The sequence below is a fragment of the Chrysochloris asiatica genome, unplaced genomic scaffold (assembly GCF_000296735.1).
Source record: "Chrysochloris asiatica unplaced genomic scaffold, ChrAsi1.0 scaffold00234, whole genome shotgun sequence".
Taxonomy (NCBI): Eukaryota; Metazoa; Chordata; class Mammalia; order Afrosoricida; family Chrysochloridae; genus Chrysochloris; species Chrysochloris asiatica.
The window spans coordinates 4295997-4301532 of record NW_006408752.1 but is presented as its reverse complement, the minus strand read 5'-3'; the positions used below and the strand labels follow the sequence as shown (position 1 = coordinate 4301532).

The 5536-nt window shown below is 40.5% G+C and overlaps 1 protein-coding gene and 1 pseudogene across 1 annotated transcript in view; both read left to right on the top strand.

Annotated features, from left to right (window-relative positions):
- The window catches only part of ANKDD1B (ankyrin repeat and death domain containing 1B), a 97358-nt gene that overhangs the window by 31085 nt on the left and 60737 nt on the right, over positions 1-5536 (top strand).
- LOC102820464 lies at positions 1196-1817 on the top strand (annotated as a pseudogene).

The window sequence follows — 5536 nt, the reverse complement described above, 5'->3', positions numbered from 1 at the left end:
CCAAGAGGCAGTTGTTCAAACAGAACATGGGAACACTGAATGGTTTCAAATTAACAAAGGTGTGTGACAGGGTTGTCTTCTTTTACCATACTTATTCAACCTGTACGCTGAGCAAATAATCCAAGATGCTTGGTTATATGAAGAAAAATGTGGCACAAAGATTGGAGGAAGACTCATTAACCACCTGTGATATGCAGACGATGCAACCTTGCTTGCTGAAAGTCAAGAGAACTTAAAATAATATTATGCTGCGTTCAGTTAAAGATGTGATAGAAACTTTGATTGGTTCAAAGGAATATGTATATGAAACTCTTGGAAGTCAAAATGCCAAGAAGCTTCTTTTCTTGGAGGAGTGGGAATAATAAGTATGAGAGTATCTTGAAGATACTCTTCTTGTTGTTGTTGTGTGGTGTGGAGTCTGTTCCGACTCATAACCACACTGTATAGGGTTTCTGAGAGTGGCTAGTGGGTTTGAGCTTGTGGTTAATCAGTCCAGTGCTTATCCTAAAGGCTCAAGAAGACATACTTTTTGTTTGTTGAGTGCCTTTGAGTCAGTTCCAACTCATAGTGACCCTGTATAGGGTTTCCAAAGAGCAACTGGTGAGTTTGAACCACCGACATTGTGGTTCAAATGACCTTGAGGTCCAGTGCATTATCCCACAGCACCACAAAAATGAAACAGAAAAATAACAGTATTTTTCCATGAACTTTTTGAAGCCCCCTTATGTATACTTTTCTTAGACCTGAGATCAACATTTAACAGCTTTAGATTTCATCAAAATCATCTGTACCAGTCTATACATGGCAAACGAATCCAGTGCCTCCCACTTACATCACTGCCATGACTTCATAGTCTAAACGCTGCTCTTTGGAGTACTTCTTACCTCGTGTGGCAAACATTTTTATTTCCTCTCAAACCTCTGGTTATTTAGGGATATATTGGCTTTTCCCTCATGATGTGGTTCTACTTAAAATCCTGATCGCAAGGGTGAGGAGAAATATCTTGGGGTGGAAGCATGCACCTGAGGCATTTTGGGACTTGTGTAGCCTCTCCTCAGAAGGGTGATAAAACATCACTGGGAAGCCTGTGGCACAGGATAGTTAGGTTGGGCTTTGATACTCATTTAATGATTATTTATGACATTTTCATTAGCCAATTTGATAAATAAACTTAAAATGAAAAATTGAGTCAACAATGGCAAACTCTTACAGGTGAAAAGTATAAACCATATTGGTTAGAACATATTAAGTTAAGTACACATGACTTAAAGGAAAATTGGAGTAGGAACTCTGGACCCTCCATTTTTAGTGAACAAGAAAAGGAAATGAGGCTCTATGAACTCCAAGCTGGTGCTGTGCGGTTCCCGGTGGAAATGGCTTACATCATTTTTTGAAGCCCTCTTGTCACTGCGCCGTCCCCTGTGGACCAGTACAGGTTCATTTGTCTTCCTTGCTTATTTAAATAACAAGAAGACCATCGTGGAGGAGAGGCACATTCCCATAAAAAAGGCTATTGAAAATCCTAGAGCTACAGAGATTCAAGGTGAATGCTTAGCAGTTGAACTTAATGCATTTCTTGAGAAAAAGAAAATGTACTCTAGAGAATGGAATCGTGATGTTCAATACGGAGGTAGAGTCGGGGTCCAACAGGAAGATGGCAGCCTCTGTCTTTACAATTTCTATCGCATAAGTCAGTAATGTTGTATGCAGCAGAAATGATACCTAAACTGAAAACAAGGACACAAAAACCCGGTGATCTTGACCAAAGTCTTCAGCAAGGAGAGGGAAGTAAAAAAGGAGAAGGGAAGAAGAAGTGATCTGCTATAAGAATCAAGAGACATGAATGAAGGCCTCCATTTCCTATCAGATAAATAAAAGAAGCTTTGTGTTTGCATCTTTAACTATAAACTTTTGTGCCTTTCAGCTTCATCACCCAAGCTGATAATGAAATAACATCAACATTTGCACCTAGTTTTTATGCAGCATAAAAGAAAAAAATGGCCTTTCAATGCATTGTGTGGATGAAAGAAGCGTCTATTTAAATGGACAATGGACTGCACCAGACATGACTTGAAATCCTATATCTGTTTGACCTCTGTGGAAACCTATGCTTGAAATCAATTTAATGACATTTGAACTATATAATTTGTTCATCGTTAAAGCTAATGCAATAAAATTGAAACTGAAAAAAAAAAAAAAAAGAGAGAGAGAGAAAGAACCCTGGGATCCGAGGTATGTTGATTTGTCCAAGACCTGAGCCATGGGGCTCTGACGCTATCCTGCCCACTGGAAAATCTCCCTGTCTTCCAAATAAGGGGCTCACCTATGAGGTTACACTGGGGAGAAGCCTGTTGTTAGGTGCTGTCAAGTCGATTTGGACTCAATTGTCATACAATTGCCCATAGGCCTTTCTTGGCTATAATCCTTACAGGCTTTGGTGGCACTTTAAGATCAGCACTGGACTGCTAACTGGAAGGTTGCCAGTTCACACCCACTGGCTGCTCCTCTGGAGAAAGATGCAGCTTTCTGCTCCCATCAAGATTTATAGCCTCGGAAACCCTATAGAGGGAGGTTACGAATTGGAATCGACTCTGTGGCAGTGGGTTTTGTTGTTGTTATGTGCCATCGAGTTGATACTGACCCACAGAGACCTTATGCACAGCAGAACGAAATATTGCCCGATCCTGGGCCAACCTCACTCCTGTTGCCACGCTTGAGTCCATTGATGCTGCCACTTGGCCAATCCATCTTGTTGGGGGTCTTCCTCTTTTTCTCTGACCTTCCACCTTACCAAACATGATATCCTTCTCCAGCAACTGGTCCCTTCTGACAATATGTCCGAAGTATGAGAGACGAAGTTTGACCATCTTGGCCTCCAAGGAGCACTCTGGCTGCACTTCTTCCAAAATGGATCTATTGGCAGTGGGTTTGGGAAGGGTTTATTCTTTATGGGAGCTGACTGCAGAACTTCTGGGTGGGTTGGCAGCTGAGCACTTAACTGTTGAACCACCAGGGTTCCTTGGATAGAGGTCTACTTGAACATAATTGGAGTAACTTGTTGTTACAAAGGAGCCTTTTGTATGCAGTGGTTAAAGCGCTTAACTGCTAACCAAAAGATCTGTGGTTTAAATCTACCAGCTGCACTATAGGTGACAGAGGTGTCAATCTGCTTCTGTAAAGATGACAGGCTTGGAAACTCTATGAGGTGGTTCTACTCTGTCTCATAGTGTCCCTGTAAGTCAAAATCAACTAGACGGCAGCAAGTTACAGGTGGTCCAAATAGCTAATATGATTATTGCTAACTGAAAGGTTGGAGGTTCAAACCTTTTGGAGGTGACTCTGAAGAAAGACCAGACAATCTACTTCCAAGAAGAAATCAGCCATTGAAAACCCTGTAGAGTACAGTTCTACTACTACACACATGAAATCACCATGAGTTGGACTTGACTCCATGGCAACTCCCCCTGCCCCCAAACATTAAAAAAAAAAAACTGGGGCTGGGTACATACAGTCTTTTGGTGGCTTATAAAAAATGAAATAAGGCATGAAAATAAACTGCATTTAAAAAACAAAACAAAAGCATACAGATCTTTGAAATTTTTATTGTAACTTTGCATAACAACATGTACCGGTGATGGGAGAAATGATTTATGCCTCATTTTACTGTATATATGAGTTACCTCATCTTCCATTATGCTACCTGGTGTGGCGCTGGAGGATAGACACCTGACTGCTAACCTCAAGGTCAGCGGCTCAAACCCATCAGCTGCTCCTTGGCAACCCTATCCATGGCCGCTATGAGTCAGAACTGACTCAAGGACACTAACAATAGCAACAACCTTCTGATATATTTATAAGTGATAGATTACTTTTTAATGTCTTTTTTTGTGTACTTAACCTGGTACTTATTTTTTTTTTCCTCCTTAATGATATTTTAAAAGGACATTCAAAGGTTAAAGTAGTTACTGTTTTCTTGGAGAGGAAAGATATTTTTCATCTATAATAACTGTATCTTTTCTCACAGCCTTTTCTTATCAGACTAGGCTTACTTTGTGGATAGAGCCTCTGTTGCTTTGTTTAGCAATGCAGAAATGTAAAGCTTTGTAGCAACCAAGGGCAAAAGATGAAGGTCATTTCAAAACTGAACAGATCCTTAATAGTTCTAGCATCTCCTAGTGTTTGCTCCTGAACTAATAGGTATGTTTTAGCTGTACAAAATATTCAGTTGCAAGTAACAAATTTCAGTTCAATTTAGGCTAAACTGTGGTTTAAGGCACTGGACTGCAAAGTCAGTTTGAAATGCAAGGTTGGCAGTTCAAACTCATCAGACGATCCTCAGAAACCCTATACAGGGTCAATATGAGTCGGAACCAACTGGACAGCACTTAATAACAACAACCAACTAAAGCATTTGATGCATTTAAGCTATATTTGTTGGAGGAGAATGCTAAAATACCATGGACTGCCAAAAGAACAAACCAACTTGTGTTGGAAGAAGTACAGTCAGAATGCTCTCTGGGAGCCAGGATGAGACTTCGTCTCTCATACTTCCGACATATTATCAGGCGGGACTGGTTTCTGGGAAAGAACATCATGTTTGGTAAACTGGAGGGTCAGAGAAAAAGAGGAAGACCTCCAATGAGATGAATTGGCACAGTGCCAGCAGCAATGGGCTCAAATGTAGCAATGATTGTGAGATTGGCGTAGGACTGGGCAGTGTTTCATTCTGTTGTGCATAGGATTGCTCTGAGATGGTATCGACTCTGTGGCATCTAACAACAACAAATCAACTAAAGATTAGAGGTTCAAACCTACTCAAGGGTGCTATGTAAGAAAGACCTGGTGATTTACTTCTGTAAAAATTACAGCCAAGAAAACCCCATGGAACAGTTCTACTCTGAAATACCTGGGGTCCCCATGAGTTGGAATCAATTTGATGTCAATGAGTTTGGTTTGGGTTTTTAAACTAAAGAGTTGAAGAGTGTACTGGCTTTAGCCATGTCTGGGTTCAGCTCTTTTTTTTTTTTTCCCCAGTTCATACATGCACAGATTTATTCTAAGCAAAATATGTTTCTACAATCAATGGATGGCTGCAGACAACTTCTCTCAATAATACACATGTCTTAGTCACATTTGTTGCTGTTAAGTACTGTAGAGTTGGTTCCAATTCATAATGTGGGCCCAGCTCTTTTGCTTTCTCCAACTTTTGGCTCTCTGTGTGTAGGCATCATTCAAAGGTATATGTTCCATGTGGTGGGAAAGATAGCTGCTTGACATCCCTATAGATTTTTTTTTTTTTTTGTGAATTGAGTGATAGTTTACATGGGAGAGCATCAGTTTTACATTCATCTTTTTATAGTTCATTTCATTGCAATAATTAAAACCCCCCCCATGCATCATCATTCGCAGTATTTGCTTCCAATCCCTCTGTGTTTGGGTTTTTTTTTTTCCCGGATGGACACCAAAGCACTCAGGAATATATAACCATTCAAACAACCAAAGGGTATGCCCTGCATGCCAGCACACAGCCCCTCTC